The sequence below is a fragment of the Asterias amurensis genome, chromosome 8, assembly GCF_032118995.1.
Source record: "Asterias amurensis chromosome 8, ASM3211899v1".
In the NCBI taxonomy this organism is placed as follows: domain Eukaryota; kingdom Metazoa; phylum Echinodermata; class Asteroidea; order Forcipulatida; family Asteriidae; genus Asterias; species Asterias amurensis.
The window spans coordinates 7149055-7167969 of record NC_092655.1 but is presented as its reverse complement, the minus strand read 5'-3'; the positions used below and the strand labels follow the sequence as shown (position 1 = coordinate 7167969).

General features: G+C 37.8%; 1 long non-coding RNA gene across 1 annotated transcript; it reads left to right on the top strand.

Moving 5' to 3' along the window:
* The first annotated feature begins 435 nt into the window (after positions 1–435).
* LOC139940687 (uncharacterized) lies at positions 436–9044 on the top strand. The gene is made up of 6 exons (XR_011786492.1): positions 436–524; positions 1299–1400; positions 2535–2632; positions 3364–3471; positions 4666–4790; positions 5870–9044. It is a non-coding gene; the product is annotated as an uncharacterized lncRNA (long non-coding RNA).
* The last annotated feature ends 9871 nt before the right edge of the window (positions 9045–18915 follow it).

The following is an 18915-nucleotide window of genomic DNA, read 5'->3' as shown; positions in this document are numbered from 1 at the left end:
GTAAACAACTCCTTATAAGGGAATGATGTGCGAGTCGCGCGTATCGCGTGATGTCCCGGCCGTTGCTCTCGACCAATAGGAATGAAGAAATTGTTTTACAATCACAGGTGCAAGCTCGCGTGTGACGCCCATGTTTCCACACTTTTTACTGGTCATAAACAAAGGTTTATACACACCCACGTGACACGCTCTCCACCAATAGGAATAGCGAAACTGTCTGAAAATTTTATGAATGCGAGATAGCATACTCTAGATCCGACATCCCCCCGTCCCTGATAAAAACTAAAAACCCTAAACTGAGGATGAGGTGACATATAATGTGTTGTCCAATGAGAACACCTTTGCTTTGTTATGCAAATTTGTTGTTTGTTTGTGAAAGCCCGGCCCCTTGCAAGATCACATGACACAAGGCTAGCCGCCATTTTTAAAGACATACTGACTGCTTCAGAGTTGCTGTGGCTTGTTCTCAAACAATTCAAGTTTTTACCGAATTCTGAGGACACAACGTCCACAAAACTGTAATGGTGAGTTGCTTATTTGGTTGTGATAATGCTGGTTTGATGTTATAAGTTTTCTTACTAAGAATTTGAAGATACGTGAGGGGTAACTTTGACCCCCGACCGATGTCAAATTTCAACTCCGAACTTGTGGAGCGGGTAGCCGGGGAGCACGCTGCCGGGGGAAGTGCGTCCGAACCCCGGTACTTGGTTGGTAGTAGGACACACAAGCCTCCGTTGCACTGCACTGACGTCCTGGGTATAAAGCTTCTCTACATTGCGAACAGATTTCCAATTGTTTCTTGTTAATATTTGTTTTACCCAGTTTAAGAAGCTGAAATTTGGGCATATATTATGCATTGTTCATGTCCATAAAAATTTACAATAAATATTAATAACAGTCACTGGTTCCGGATCACTCGCTTCAACTTATATATTTTTGTTCAATCTCATCAACAAAAGTCGATCAGTTTATCTAAACAAAAGTCGACGCCTCGTAATATTCATCAAGTTTCCATCTGCAAAAAAACAAACTTGAAGTTGCTTTGAAGTTTTAGAATAGTATCACACCCGTTGACCAGATTTTGTTAGGTTTATTCTATTCCGAATCAGAAGAACCATATGCAAACCAATACATTTATAACTAAAGACCTTAGCCCTGGCTAAAAATGAAATGTAAAGAAATCTGTCTCAAGTTACTTGCAAACCTGTCACAGGTTTTGCTCTTTGTTCAAGCACCTTGAAGACCTCGATGGTAGATATTCCCTTTCATATAATTTGTTTTATTGTGTTTACATTTAGGCTAGCTGCAAACACACCATTGACTGTCGAATCTTCAGAAGTAGATGCATGATGGGGATACAGCCCAGCTTCAAGATTCAATGATGACTGCACCAACTGAAGGTAAATTTATGAACAACCACTTTGAGATACATCAAGAGATAATGGACATCCAGTTTAATGATAATAGTCTCTGAGGAAAATATGTAACACGACCAACTAGGTTTATTCCCGGATTCAACTTCTTATCGCTGGTCATTCTGAAATATTTTGAAATAATTATTGCTATGTTTTAGACTGCTTGTCACAATGAAACAAAGACATAAATGCTCAAGTTATTTTTTTTACCAGAAATTCTGTATCCCTTCTGAGAAAATGTGGAATTTTAATTAATCTTGAATTTGCTAAACCTTGGCTGTAAGCTTTACCTCCCATGTCAAATAATAACAATATCAAAGTCTTATATAGCGCACATATCTACCAAACAAGGTACTCAAGGCGTCCAGTATATACAAACTTTCAGAAAGATTGCAGTGATGAATTCTGAGACCCAATTATTTAGCAACTTAATCAGGGTTTACAAGGTGCTATGGCGCATACAGCAACCACAGGAAGACCGGGGCGAACCCCTTCTCTTTTTAATAAGTGCACTGGGTTCTTTTCAGGCGTTACAACACATGGGACCAACGGCTTTACGTCCCATCCGATGGACGAAGCAATTGTGTCTTGCTTAAGGACACAAGTTTCACAGCTAGGGATTCGAACCCACACTCTGCTGATCAGAAACACCAGAGTTTGAACTCGGTGGTCTTAACCACTTAGCCATCCCGCGACACAATAGTAATAGCTTGTCAATTTCTCATATTAATTAGTTGTGGTACAAAGGTATAAAATTGAGGATAGGAAAAACGATCGCCAGGAAATTGGTAGATTTCCTTTTTTCATTACAAATTGTACATTAAATTGTAATTGTAAAATGTTATAGAAAACCTGCACCAATGTTAAAGTACACAGAGATTCACCCCCAATAGAGTGGTATCGTCACTGAAACCCCACAAAACAATTTACACACCCCCAGGGGGAAATGATTGAAAATGATTGATCTTTGAAACATGTAGTGTTTTGTACCACAAGCTGTTAAGCAAGTGTTTTGAGATTCCCTTTATGGTGCTCTCTTTTGTTTCTGCAACTAAAGAAAAACAACACACCCCTTTCACATTTCACAGAATGTTGCTTATATTTTGTTCCCATCTGCAGACACTCTATTGACAGATGAAGTCTACCTCTACAGAAGAAGATACATGACTGGAATACAGCCCATCTTCAAGATTCAATGATGTCTTCTCCATTGACAGGTAAATTTATAAACCTTTAAAGTCACGGGACACTATTAGTATTTGTCAAAGACCAGTCTTCTCACTTGGTGTACATATGCATAAAATAACAAACCTGTGAATGAGCTCAATTGGTCATCGAAGTTGGGAGATAATAATGAAAGAAAAAATACCCTTGTTACACGAAGTTGTGTGCTTTCAGATGCATCATGTCGAGACATAAATTTCTAGAGGGTTTTATGCTAATAATTATTTTGAGTAATTACCAATAGTGTCCACTGCCTTCAACTTGAGAGAATTTTTTAACATTCAATGTTGATTTTAACTATTTACCACTGGGTGTTGTTGTTGCACTTGTGTCCTTTTGAAGAGAAGGACACATCTGTTTCACCCTCTGGAAGGTGCAGAGAGCATACATTGTTTGTTTGTAACACGTGTAAAAGAACAAAGAACACTCGCAGTGAAAGGGGGGCTTGCATCTGTGTTTCTAAAGGTGATGCTATTGGACCAATGACCAGGGGACTATTGTAAAGCGCATTGAGACGGTTATTGTGAAATGCGCTTTATATATATGTTATATATTATTATTTCTGGTATGCTTTGCTTCCCCCATCAGTGCTTTGAAAGCTCACATAATGTTTCCCTTTTGAAAAATCCTCAAGCTTTGTTGTTCTCTTTTTTTCAAACACTTTATGAACCTAATCAGTAGTTTCCCTTTCACAAAATATTGTTTATATTTTATTCCCATTTAGGCTAGCTACAGACACACCATTGTCATATGAAGTCTACCTCTCCAGAAGTAGATGCTTGATGTGAATACAGCCCAGCTAAGGACTCAACGATGTCTTCCACATCGACAGGTAAATTTATGAAAAAGCATCAATTTGAAATGTATAGAGAGATGATTTTGGATATTTTGATAATAACAGGCTTTGGGCATGATTTGAAGTATATATCTTTTCCTGGTATGAAAAATCTCTAATTTGAAACAACTGTGAAATCTCAATGAAGAGCAGGATTTGGATTTAATTCAAAGAAATATTTCTCTTTCACCCATGCCTTAAAGACACTAAACACTATTGTTAATTTTCAAAGACATGTTTTCTCACTTGGTTGATCTCAACATATGCATAACATACAAACCTGTGGAAATTTGAGCTCAATTGGTCGTCGAATTTGCGAGATAATAATAAAAGAAAACACCCTTGTCACATGAAGTTGTGTGCTTTCAAAATCTAATTCTGAGGTCTCAAAATCAAATTCATGGAAAGTTACTTCTTTCTAGAAATTACGTTACTTCAGAGGGAGCTGTTTCTCACAATGTTTTATACTACCAACAGCTCCCCATTACTCGTTACCAAGCAAGGTTTTATGCCAATAATTATTTTTTAGTAATAACCAATTGTGTCCATTGATTTTAAGGGAATTGCAATTCTCTTAATAGACCTAGATGAAAACAAGAGTCTCCAGACCAATGACTGGCCTCCATGATTTTCACTCTGATTTCCATTCAAGCCCAGACCTCTTTGATTGGTGAATAATTCTCTGGAATGTCATTTCCCACTTCCCCACTCCATGGTCTCATGAGGGTTACTAGGCTCTACTCTAAGCATAAACTTTGATTTATATCCACAGTGTGCTAAACAGTACAATTAACCATCTATTAGGTTGACTTCCCCTCATTAAACACTAATCTATCTTGCTGTGGGCATAAACAAGGACACAGTGATAGCTTGGTGAATACTCCTTGAATTCAATATTCTGTTCTCCCCTTTCCCTAGATCAATTTCTTTACATCCAATATATACATATGTATATTGGATGTAAAGAAATTGATATTGGTTGTTTCATGTGAATATTATATCTCAAATAAACCATATCATTTTTGTTTTAACCCTCACACTGATCTGTTCAAAGAATTAATGGTTAGTGTGACCATTGATTAATGAACAGGAAAAGGATAATCTCAAATTACACCTGTGTTCCAGTATTCATTAATTATTCATTAATTAGCGTACTTAAACATGATTGTGTTCTTTGTTTGCATGACACAGTGATGGTTGTCTTCTCCAAAGAGATCTACTCATCAACAACCAAGGAGGGGTCTGAGACCTGCAGTTGATGAGCTTCCTCATGTACAACGAGTCTGGAAAATAAACTACTCTCTCCTTGATAAAAGGTAAGGCAAACTCCTGAACATTGAAGCAGTTGTTAGTTCCTCATAAATTTTCCCTAGTTTCCTTGATTCAAAAAAATTTCTTTGTTTCCCCTTGGTAGTTTAAAGACACTGGACACTATTGGTAATTGTCAAAGACCAGTCTTCTCATTTGGTGTATCTCAACATATGCATAAAATTACAAACCTGTGAAAATTTGAGCTCAATTGGTAGTCGAAGTTGCAAAATAATAATGAAAGAAAAAACATCCTTGTCACAAGAAGTTGTGTGCTTTTAGATGGTTGATTTTGAGACCTCACACTCTAAATCTGAGGTCTCAAAATCAAATTCTTGGAAAATTACTTCTTTCTCAAAAACTATGTCACTTCAGAGGGAGCCGTTTCTCACAATATTTTATACCACTAACCTTCCCCCATTACTCGTCACCAAGTAAGGTTTTATGCTAATAATTATTTTGAGTAATTACTAATAATGTCCACTGCCTCTAACCGACTGGAAGTGGCAGTGCTAGACTCACAGAGTTGGGGTTGGGGAAGGGTAACTGAGGGACAAAGAAAGGATTTCAGAGCATTTGAATTTATGATTTCCACTGTATCAAAAACATTGGCAAGTCTGATTAGTACGAACTCAATTGGTAGTCTGGAGTGTGTGGAGACAACCAACACAGGGCTTTTAATTCCGCTCTAGTCAATTTGTCTCTGTTCAACCCAAACTTACATGTATTACAAATTTAACATTCTGGAAGTGGCAGTGCAAGACTCAAGAGTTTGGGCTTAAGGAAGGGCAACCAAGTGACAATTTCAGGGCGTTGGAATATATGATTTCCACGGTATCAAATTGGCAAGCCTGATTAGTACAAGCAAAACTGGTAGTCTGGATTATGAAGACAGCCAAATAGGACTAGATTGATCAGTTGGTGGAGCACTGGGTTTTGTTGAGTTGGGCTCTAGCAAATTTGTCCTTGTTCAACCCAAAATTATGACAAATTTACTCTGTAAGTTTCCTTTGTGGATTATTACTAGATAGAATCAGATTTTGTTTGATCTAATGTGTTGCTGATTTTATTTGTTTGTATTTTGAAGGTGTGCCATTTGCAGATGATATCTACCTGACGATTCTCGAGACCTGCAACAGTGCCCACTAAGTGTCAAACAACAGAACACAGGTATATGTAAAATCCCTGTGGGTGTTTTTCACTAACCACAAAAAGTGGTCTGTTTTTGCAGCACTTATACAAACAGAAAACCACACATGCCACAACATTGATGGGGAGTTTATGCGGACACCAGTCTAACCCATTTTGAGTGGTTCGTCCCTTCAGATTGATCACAGATTTAAAAAATAGGAAACATGTTTTTGATTAACAACACCCTTTATTGATATAGATAATTCAGCACATTCCTTAAAGCATAAAACCTATATGGTGAATTATAAAAGTTGGTTGTATGGTACAGATATGGATGAGTTGTGTAGTTGAAGATCGAAATGTAAAATTAAACATTACAGTTTTGTGTAACACTAATTATGTAGTTTGTAATGAATATTTTTGAGATGTAATGCTGAAGAACAAAAGATCATCTGTAACTTATTGCTTTTTTGCCAAGTTTAAATCAAAATTTGTAAATAAAACAAACTTTATTTTAGAAGTCAAGTAAACATTTATGGTTCTTGAGTAAATTGATACCACCGTCGAGGTGGGCCTGGGCAACTTCATAGCGCTGCTTAATTGTAACAGAAAATTTTGCTAAGGTACAAGCGTATTTCACAGGCTGGCTAGCATAAAAATTGGGCGGCCATATTGCGCGTTTCCCATGGACTTGCATTCTGACGTCATTTAACTTTGTCGGGTAAGCACCAGAAGGTAAGCACGCTTTTCATGTGGTTATGGTTAGCAGCGCTATGAAATGGAAATCACACAGTAAGCTGAAAATCGGCCGCTAAGCAGCACTATGAAATTGGGCCCAGGTCAATTTGTTTTCAGTAGCTTTTCATAGCACTACAACCTTAAAGGCTCTAGGGTTTTTAGGGGAGCAATCTATATTGGAAACATAAAATATTGTTAAGGCATTTAAAACATCAAGTAATTGTGGATAAACAACTTGTTGACTTTATTTGTAAGATTTAAGACAGTTTAGTTAAAGGAATATTACAGAATTGGTTTTTGCTGACAAAACAGTTGCTGGCAGTGTAAGCACTTTATGTAATCCACCATATACATAAACTGACAAACGTGTAGAAGTTTGAGATTGATCGACTATCTGGGTCACGAGAGAATAGTGAAAAACCGATAAACACTAAATGCGAAGTTAGATTTTATAATTCTCATCAAATATGACATTTCCGACAGAAATATTTCAAAGGAATATTTTCTACTATCATCATCATTAGACCGTGGAAGTTTCATGTAAATCTGTGATCTTCTCAATTTGTTTTTCTTACCAATTCTTTAACATTCCTTTTAAGAAATCAAGTAAACATTATGGTTCTTGAGTAAATTGATATCACCCCAGTGGAGGGCCAGGTCAATTTGTTTTCAGTCACTTTTAATAGCACTACAATCTTAAAGGCTCCAGAGAGCATTCTAAAGTGGAAACATAAAATGTGGTTCAGGCATTTAAAACATCAAGTAATCATGGATAAACAACTTTTGACTTTAATTGTAAGATTTAAAGACACTGGACACTAATGGTAATTGTCAAAGACCAGTCTTCTCACTTGGTGTGTCTCAACATATGCATAAAATAACAAACCTGTGGAAACTTAAGCTCAATTGCCTGTCGGAATTGCGAGATAATATAAAAGAAAAACACCCTTGTCACATGAAGCTGTGTGCGTTTAGATGGTTGATTTTCGTGACCTCAAAGTCTAAATCTGAGGTTTCGAAATCAAATTCATGGAAAATTACTTCTTTCTCGAAAACTATGTCACTTTAGAGGGAGCCATTTCTCACAATGGTTTATACTATCAACCTCTCCCCATTACTCGTCACCAAGTAAGGTTTTATGCTAAAAATTATTTTGAGTAATTACCAATAGTGTCCACTGCCTTTAATGCAGTTTAAGTGATGTTAAATAAATGCCAATATTACCTCTCAGAAATGTTTATTGTAAAAATTAAGCTCACCATTTACAAGCAAAGAACACATTGTGTGTATTTGAAATTGGAGATTATTGATTAAATGTATCTAATTACCAAAACTGCTTGCATAGTGCAAATAATTTTAAAGGCACTGAACACGTTTGATAATTGTCAAAGACCAGTATTCTTTCTTGGTGTATCCCAACATATGCATAAAACAAGCCTGTGAATATTTTGATTCAATTGGTTATTGAATTTGCAAGAAAATTATGAAAAAAAACCACCATTGATGAACAAAATGGTGCTTCCAGATTATAAGAGGCTTCTGCCCAGAGGTTTTTTTTATTATTTGAATGAGAAATTACCTCTTTCTCAAAGATTATGTTACTTCAGGGTGTTTATTACTACCAATAGCTCTCTGTTGCTCGTAACCAAATAAGGTTTTATGGTAATATATATTTTGATTAATTACCAACTGTGTTCAGCGCCTTTAAAGAGTTCATATATTAACAAATAAGACAATTGAAATAAGTCTTAAATTAAAGTGAGCAAAATAGTGTAAAAATATCAATCTTAAAGATTCAAAGTTATGAAAGTATTAGCCGTAAGTGAATATATTAATTGTTTGTATATTATTATTTGGAGTTGTCAAATAAAATTATTCTATAAATGTAGCAAGAAATTTCTCTCCTTCCATTATTTTACGTGCTTTATTGTACAAGTAATGTATTATGGTTACAATTATTACCGTTATTTGATCCTAGACTTAAAGAACTTGAGTGAAAAAATCCACCCGCTTACAAATGGACTGGTCCCATTCAGTGATGTTATACCTTTAAATCATACCTTAAAATAAACCATATAAATATAACTAATAAAAAAAGTTCCACACCTTTAAACTCAATTTGACAGAAATTATTACTAAACCTTTATCACACCTTTAAGCCACCCAAAAAGACCTTACCTTTAAATAGTACCTTAAAATAAACCGTTTTAATATTTAAACAAATTTCCACTCCTTTAAACTCAATTTGAAAGAAATTATTACTAAACCTTTGTCACACCTTCAAACCACCCAAAAAAGACCCTACCTTTAAATTGTACCGTAAAATAAACCATTTTAATATTTAAAAAAGAATTCCATCCCTTTAAACTCAAATTGTAAGAAATGATTACTAAACCTTTGTCACACCTTTAAACCACCAAAAAAGACCCTACCTTTTTATAATACCTTAAAATAAACACTTCCAATATTTAAAAATAAGTTCAATCCCTTTAAACTCAATTTGAAAGAAATTAATACTAAATCTTTGATTTAAAATAACCACCATTAAAATACCTTTAATACCCTAATAAGAAAAAGTAATCGATGGCTTTAAAAAAAAAAACCTTTAAAGTTAATAATAGTCACTTTAAATCCCCCATCTCAACGAGTCCATCCCATCGCCCCAAGTCCTCATCCCAAACCATCCCCCTAAGCACCCATCTCAACGAGTACATCCCATCGCCCCAAGCCCTCATCCAAAACCAAGCCCCCCAAGCCCACATCTCAAATAGCCCAGCCCATCACCAAAGTCCTCATCCCAAATCTTCCAGCTTATCACTTAAACCATCACCCTAAGTCCTCATCCCAACCAGCCCAGCCCATCGCTTAAACCATCACCCCAAGTCCTCATCCCAACCAGCCCATTCCATCACCCGAACCATCACCCCAAGGCCTCAACCCAACCAGCCCAGTCCATCACTCAAACCATCACCCCAAGTCCTCATCCCAACCAGCCCATTCCATCACCCGAACCATCACCCCAAGGCCTCATCCCAACCAGCCCAGTCCATCACTCAAACCATCACCCTAAGTCCTCATCCCAACCAGCCCAGCCCAACGCTTAAACCATCACCCCAAGTCCTCATCCCAACCAGCCCATTCCATCACCTGAACCATCACCCCAAGGCCTCATCCCAACCAGTCCAGTCCATCACCCTAAGTCCTCATCCCAACCAGCCCATTCCATCACCCGAACCATCACCCCAAGGCCTCATCCCAACCAGCCCAGTCCATCACTCAAACCATCACCCCAAGTCCTCATCCCAACCAGCCCAGCCCATCGCTTAAACCATCACCCCAAGGCCTCATCCCAACCAGCCCAGTCCATCACTCAAACCATCACCCTAAGTCCTCATCCCAACCAGCCCAGCCCATCACTTAAACCATCACCCCAAGTCCTCATTCAAACCAGCAGAGTCCATCACCCAAACCTATACCCCAAGTCCTCATCCCAACCAGCCCAGCCCATCACTCAAACCATCACCCTAAGTCCTCGTCCCAACCAGCCCATTCCATCACCCGAACCATCACCCCAAGGCCTCATCCCAACCAGCCCAGTCCATCACTCAAACCATCACCCTATGTCCTCATCCCAACCAGCCGAGTCCATCACCCAAACCATCACCCTAAGTCCTCATCCCAACCAGCCCAGTCCATCACTCAAACCATCACCCTAAGTCCTCATCCCAACCATCCGAGTCCATCACCCAAACCATCACCCTATGTCCTCATCCCAACCAGCCCAGTCCATCCCTTAAACCATCACCCCAAGTCCTCATCCCAACCAGCCCAGCCCATCACTCAAACCATCACCCTAAGTCCTCATCCCAACCAGCCCAGCCCATCACTTAAACCATCACCCTAAGTCCTCATCCCAACCAGCCCAGCCCATCACTTAAACCATCACCCTAAGTCCTCATCCCAACCAGCCCAGTCCAACCCTAACCCTAACCCTAACCCTAACCCTAACCCTAACCCAGCCCAACACGTAAACCATCACCCTAAGTCCTCACCCTAACTAGCCCAGCCCATCACCCAAACCATCACCCTAAGTCCTCATCCCAATCAGCCCAATCCATCACTTAAACCATCACCCTAAGTCCTGATCCCAACCAGCCAAGTCCATCACCCAAACCATCTTCCTAAGTCCTCACCCTAACCAGCCCAGTCCATCTCCCAAACCATCAACCTAAGTCCTCATTCCAACCAGCCGAGTCCATCACCCGAACCATTACCCTAAGCCCTCATCCCAACCAGCTTTGCCTATCGCTCCAAGCTCTCATCACAAGTCCAACCCAACCCCATCACTCCTACCATCATCCCAAGCCCTCATCCCATCCAGCCCAACCCAGTGGCCGACTTACTATCCAGCAACCTCCTTGGCCCCTCAGCACTTAGAAATTTTACTCCCCAAGCCAAGCTCCAAGGCCCTTGGTCAGCCCTTGCTCAGCCCTCAGATCAGCTAGAAATCCAAGGGTCTAGCCTTGGAGAAAATATTTTGAAAAAATTTCTAAGTCAGCCATTTTTAACTTCATCACTCCAAAAACCGTTATGTTTTTATAACAGCTCGGTAGCACAGCAGTGAGAGAGTGGGCTTACAGAGCTGAAGGTCCCCGGTTCAAGCCCTACCCATTTTTACTAAAACATAATTTTTTTTCTTATTTAATGGTAAAAAAAGGCTCCCCAGGGGATTTGAACCCACCCTGCTCACAGCTCCAGGATTCCTGGAGCTGTGAGCTAGCCCACTGCGCTACCCGGCTTCTTAAAAAAAAATCTCGGAACTAATATTTAAACCTTAGAATGGAAAAGTAAAATAAAAAATAAAATAAAATACACCCCATGACCTTCGACCTTTACACGAGCTACAAAAATTAAACTAAAATTAAACAACTGTGTTGGTGTCCATTAAAAAATTGAATTTAAATCTAACTAGTTAAGTTAAATAATAACCCGTAATTACTGATACGTTATATAGCGATACGTTAAATAGCGATAAAGTATGATACACCGATAAATAACGCCTAATAATTATGTCATTTAAATCTAACTAATTTAGTTAAGTTAAATAATAACCCGTAATTACTGATACATTACATAGCGATACGTTACATAACGATAAAGTACGATACACCGATAAATAACGCCTAATAATTGTCATTTAAATCTAACTAATTTAGTTAAGTTAAATAATAACCCTTAATTAATGATACGTTAAAAAGCGATAAAGTACGATACACCTATAAATAACGCCCAATAATTATGTTATTTAAAACTAACTAATTTAGTTAGAATAAATAATAACCCATAATTAATGATATGTTACATAGCGATAAAGTACATTACACCGATAAATAACGCCTAATAATTATGTTATTTAAAACTAACTAATTTAGTTAAGGTAAATAATAACCCGTAATTAACTATACGTTAAATAGCGATAAAGTTCGATACACCAATAAATAACGCTTAATAATTATGTTATTTAACACTAACTAATTTAGTTAAGTTAAATGATAACCCGTAATTAATGATACATTACAGAGCGATAAAGTATGATACACTGATAAATAATGCCTTATAACTATATTATTTCCCTTAAGTGAACTTTTAATCACAACACCCTGGAATTATTTTCGCACCTTTAATTTGCAGTCTTCATCAGCAGGACGACTCTGATGTAGCATCAGTGAGATGGCGAACACGTCGATCCCGACACCGCAGAGTTTGTATCGCGTAAAATATTTCGACCCGATGCGCATTTCGACCCCAGCAGAGTCTTTTTCGATGGCAAGAGCTAAACTTGTATTATTCAGAGCGCTTGTTTAGCGTAAAGTATAAAATAATATTAATCTACATTGATAGAGTATATACATTGATTAAACTATTCATAAAATTAAAACTTTTAGTAATTGTTGTATCTTAATTAAGAAAGTTTGAAACTACATGTACTACAAACTTATACCCCAACCCACCCAATAGTTGTAACACTTACTCAAATAATTAGAAAGAAATAACATGTTACTTTTTACTGTAGTTTAAAGTGATAACATCGAGCAGTCTGTATAAACCTGGAGGTGGACCCCGATTCCCAACTTAATTTATTTTGTCTCATCTGTTACCCCTACAAATGATTTTATTAATTAGTTAATTAATACTTAGGTGTTTGCCAATATTTTATCAGGGTTATTTTTTAACATTGTTCATGTTTTAATTAGTTCTAAAAACACATTTCATTGTTAGTGTTCTTATGTTAACATGTTAGTTATGTATTTTTAAAACATAGGCTTGTTAAGAGTTAGATAACTATCAAATTAATGTAAATCGACCTACATGTATAAACATTTTGATTTTAGTTAAGCATTTTACCGATAGTTAACAATGTTATTACATGCGTTTAATTTTCAAAAACATTCAAATTATTTTAGATTACAAAAGCAAAAACCATGGTGATATAATGTGCAAAAGTGAAATGTATTTAAATAGTCTTAACAGTTAAATTTAATTACAACTCAATTTAGTTACTGATTGTTAGTAGGAGGCATTACACTACCTTAATCACATACTTATTGTAATATTCATGAACTACTAAAGACAATCATCACAAACATTTGTTATTAATTAAATCATAGAAAGCTATTTCTTTTCAGGTGTTAGTAGAGAGTATAGCATACAGTTAATGCAATGAAAATAATTAATCCTGTTTACTCATTCATTTTTCATACATATTACTAAAATACTCTTGTAATGTGCAAATTGTTTGTTAGTAATATTATCATTGCAAGCTATTTCTTTTCATATGTTAGTAGCATGTATAGCTAGCAAACACTTATAGCAATTAAAGTAATCTACCCATTTAATAATAATGTGTATATTCAAATACTCTTGTAATGTGTTAATTTTTTGTTAGTCATCAAATAATAGAAAGCTATTTCCTTTTAGATGTTAGTAGCATGTATAGCTAGCAAGCATTTGGTGCAATTAAAATAATTGACATGTTTAATAATTCATTGTTAATATATATTTATATATTTTTATGTATATGTGTCAATTTGTTGTTAGTAATAAAATCATAGAGAGCCATTTCTTTTTAGATCTAAGTAGCAAAACTTAACGGAACTAAAATACATATATATTTATTAATAAGAAAAAGTTGTTTGTATTAGTCACTATAACATACATCAGTTATTTTGTTAGTTATTATAATCAGTAATTTGTATGTACATATAATTTACAATATTGTTAATTCCTTGTTTGATGTTGAGGTTAATTAATTATTTTCCCCCAGTTTAGCTTTCTTCATAATTCATTTTATATGTGATTTAGTATTTGATTAAATTTCATATATTTTACATGTTAATATACACTTGTACATGTCGTGTAACCCTTTTAACATATCTGGTAACATATATACTGTGAATTATGGAACAATAAAATAACATTTCCAGTACATATTTCATGGTCTTATGGCAACTTTACAAGGTGAAAACTTTTGTCCGGCAGCAGAAAACTTCCACGCACGACGACTTTATTTTCCGCCCGACTCACGCTTCAACCCGCCCGACTCACGCTTCAACCCATCAGCAGCTGCCTCGCTTCAAGAAAAATCGCCTCGTATTTTTTTACCAAAAAAAGAGACACAAGACACTTCAATAAGTGGACAAAATAAATGGACAAAATTAGACACTCTAAAAGCAAACCACACAGGAACATTTTACATTCCTCTTTTAATTTTTTTTATTTAATTGTCGTCTTCGTTTATTGTGTATAAATTTTACATTTTTCAGTATAATTATCATTACAGTTCTGTTAACTTCTTTTGTCCTAATGATTCTGGATCTTGACTGTGCAGAAGCAGCACACACCTCTGCACAAGGCAGAAGTAGCACGCACCTCTGCATCAATGCAGAAGCGGCATGCACCTTCGCATGATAAGTGCATTCTCGCAATGTCACCATTATAGGAGCTGACACTCCCATGATAGGAGACAGACTATAATGGGATACACTGCAAGACATCATACTGGGGTGACACGCCTTCAACACTTGGTCATCTATTAAGGGGATTAATTGCATCATCATTTGTTTTCTTTCATGGGGAGGTTTCTTCAACATAGTTAATTGATGGGCTATCTTTTCCCGAGTCCAAAGGAAATGACCGTGAAGAAGCAGCACTACTTCCGCACAAGGCAGAAGCGGCACATACCTCCGCATCACTGCAGAAGTGGCACGCACCTTCGCATGATAAGTGCATTCTCGCATTGTCACCATTATAGGAGCTGACACTCCCATGATAGGAGACAGACTATAATGGGATACACTGCAAGACATCATACTTGGGTGACACGCCTTCAACACTCAGTCATCTATTAAGAGGGATTAATTGCATTATGAATTTTTTCTTTCATGGGGGGGGGGGGGGGGATTTCTTCAACATAGTTAATTGATGGGCTATATTTTCCTGAGTCCGGGGGAGTTTGACCGTGAAGAAGCAGCACGCAGCTCCGCACAAGGCAGAAGCATCCTGAACCTCCGCATCAATGCAGAAGTGACATTCACCTCGGCATCAATGCAGAAGCAGCACGCACCTTCGCATGATAAGTGCATTCTTGCAATGTCACCATTATAGGAGCTGACACTCCCATGATAGAAGACAGACTATAACAGGATACACTGCAAGACATCATACTGGGGTGACATACCTTCAACACTCTCCCACCATTGACGTAATTTATTATGTTCAATACATTCTACAAATCATTTATATTTAAAGCACACCATTAAACATAAGTACACCATCGCAAGCATTTTTTTGTCATCAGATTTTGCTGATTGTCATCCTGGTTAGCTTAGTTCAATTAGCAGGGCTACCATCGTGCAGGTTCCAGGATACCGGCCCCACGCGCTTTCTGAGATCGTAAGAGCCAATTGCACCGCCCCCTAAGTGGGACGGGTCCGGTCCACTGTCCCAACTTCGGCGCCAGGACAGCCTCCCTACTCTTAGTAACGCGGTCCCTAGTTGAAAGGACTAGGGACTACTTCCGTTGGTGAACCATACTTGTGATAACACCGGCACCATCCTGACAGATGAGGAGCCCAAATGCACCTTTAAGATCAACCACCCAGTGGCCCGAGCCGGAAGTAGGACCCCACATGCCACGTGCACGTGTCCAGGTCCCTTTTCGACCGCCGCACTCCTCCGTCAATTCCTTTCGACCGCCGCACTCCTCCGTCAATTCCTTTCGACCGCCGCACTCCTCCGTCAGTTCCTTTCAACCGCCGCACTCCTCCGTCAGTTCCTTTCGACCGCCGCACTCCTCCGTCAGTTCCTTTCGACCGTCGCACTCCTCCGTCAGTTCCTTTCGACCGCCGCACTCCTCCGTCAGTTCCTTTCAACCGCCGCACTCCTCCGTCAGTTCCTTTCGACCGCCGCACTTGCTAATTTCATAGCATAAAAAAACGCATTTGTGCTTGCTTGCTTATGGTGTACTTATGGTGCTACAAATAAAACAGCCCACTATAGGACGATTACAAACATTATCAATATCAAAATACAATGACTCAATATTGATGACAACTTATTGCTGGATTGTTCTTTCATGATTTATAGATGAACTGCTTTAAAGATGTCTTATCATACTGCTGTTTTGATCTGCGTACCCTTTAAGATGTCAGTAGAGGAGGTTCCCTCTGCACTTGATTTCAGGGAACTAGGAGCTACATCTCTAATCCTGAAAGGAAAAAATACAAAATACATTTGTAAGCCAACAGTGCGCAAAAACTCATGCAGGGTTGATAAAAAACCTTTTCTGAACTGACAATGTTTTAATAAGTTTGAATGGAGTACATTGTGTTTGGTTTTCTTCTTAACCCGCGGGGTTAATGATTTCCTAATAATTATGAATACATTTATCATTTAGAAAAATACCAAGTAAGATCAAGTAGAGTCCAACTTATGTAAATTTAACATTTTAAATGATTCATTTTTAATAATATATATAATCAAATACTTTTGTAATAAGTACTTTTTTGTTAGTCATTAAATCATAGAGAGCTATTTCTTTTTAGATGTTAGTCGCATGAATAGCTACCAAACACTTAGCGCAATTAGAACATTTTTACATGTTTAATAATTAATTTGTTTAATATATGTTATTAAAATACCTCTGCATTGTGTACATTTGTTGTTAGTAATAAAATCTTAGAGAGCTATTTCTTTTTAGATGTTAGTAGCAAAACGCAAAACGGAACTAAAATATATATATATTTCTAATTAAGAAAAAGTTGTTTGTATTGGTTGCTATATAAAAAGTTTTTGTGTTAGTTGTTATGATCAGTAATTTGTATGTACATTAATAGATAGTAAACTTGCAGGTACAACCATGTGTAAATCTCTTAGGGTGAGTGTTAGCTCTGAAAAGAGGCGATTGGGTCTTGACGTTTCTAACAGTATTCTCTGCTTAACAGGGGTTAATGATTTCCTAATAATTATGAAAACATTTGTATAGTATCATTTAGACAAAAACCCACAAGATCAAGGAGAGTCCATCTCATATAAATTTAGGCTAGGCCTAGACATCTAATTGTTAACCAGTCAATGCCTTTGGAAGCTGCAAAGCTACCCAAACGCAGGTAAAATGCCAAAAAATCCCTTTGTTTTTCTTTGAAATTCCCATTAGTAAATAAAATGCATTTCTCTTATAAATTTTACATTATTGTTTTCATTTAGTCAAAAATAAATAAGCATTGCAAGCATCGAAAGGTACTCACCAGACATATGTCTTCTGCAGCTTCATGAAGGATTGATCCACGTTGATGAAAGACACAAACCTTGAATCAAACTTTCACGAAGAGCTAAAAACCTTTTTGCCGTGCGCTCGCATTGACGATACTGCTGCCGGAGCGTCAAACATGAGTTTTTACACCAAAAGTCTAAATCTTACACCTACAACATTTTATGAAAAGGGAGAAAAAAACAGCCACAACCAAGAATTGCCCCAAAGCGTATTGCTCTAACAAGTGGTTTTTATCTACTGACACATTACCAAAAGTGTGTGCTCAGGCTCTTGCAATTTCTTCACAAACTTTAAAACACTTTCGCCCAACGTGCTGCACACAGATCACGTCTTGTGCAGTTTTCTGCGTTTATTTTTTACTGAATGAAAGGGTGTACAACTTAAAGTTAAGGCATTTCATTTGACTGGATTGAACTTGAAACATTATTAAAGGACCAAACCATCACAGCATGAAGGGAGAGGCGAAGAGCCAAGATAAAGAGAGTAGTGGGGCAAAGGATTCCCAGTTTCACCTGGACCAATGCCGGACAGAAGAGCAAATGAGGACTTGATCAAAGGCCAAGTTTGCTTTAGAAGGATTAAGGGACCTAACCATCATAGCATGAATGGGAGAGCCGCAAAGCCAACATACAGAGGGTAGCGAGACAAAGAATATCTCACTATCACCTGTGCCGGATAGGTCAGACCAATGCAGGACAGAAGAGCAAATGAGGACTTGATCAAAGTCCAAATTCGCTTTACAAGGATTAAGAGACCCAACCATCATAGCATGGATAAGAGAGGCGCAAAGCCAACATATAGACGGTAGTGGAACAAATGATATCCCACTACCAACTATGCCGGATTGGTCAGAACAATGCCGGACAGAAGAGCAAATGAGGACTTGATCAAAGTCCCAGTTTGCTTTAAAAGGATTAAGAAACCCAACCATCATAGCATGGATGAGAGAGGCGCAAAGCCAACATATAGACGGTAGTGGGACAAAGGATATTCCACTATCAACCATGCCGGATTGGTTGGACCAATGACAGACAGAAGAGCAAATGTGGACTTGATCAAAGTCCCAGTTTGCTGTAAAAGAATAAAAAAGACCAATCCATCAAATGGAAGGGAGAGGCTCAAAGCCAACATATAGAGAGTAGCGGGACAAACGTTATCCCACGATCAACCATGTCGGGTTGGTCGGATGATGCCGGCCAGAAGAGCAAATGTGGACTTGAGCAAAGCCCAGTTTGCTTTAGAAGGATTAAGGAACCCAACCATCATAGCATGGATGGGAGAGGCGAAAACCCAACATACAGAGGGTAGCGAGACAAAGAATATCTCACTATCACCTGTGCGGGATTGGTCGTACCAATGCCGGACAGAAGAGCAAATGAGGACTTGATCAAAGTCCAAGTTCGCATTAGAAGGATTAAGGGACCCAACCATCA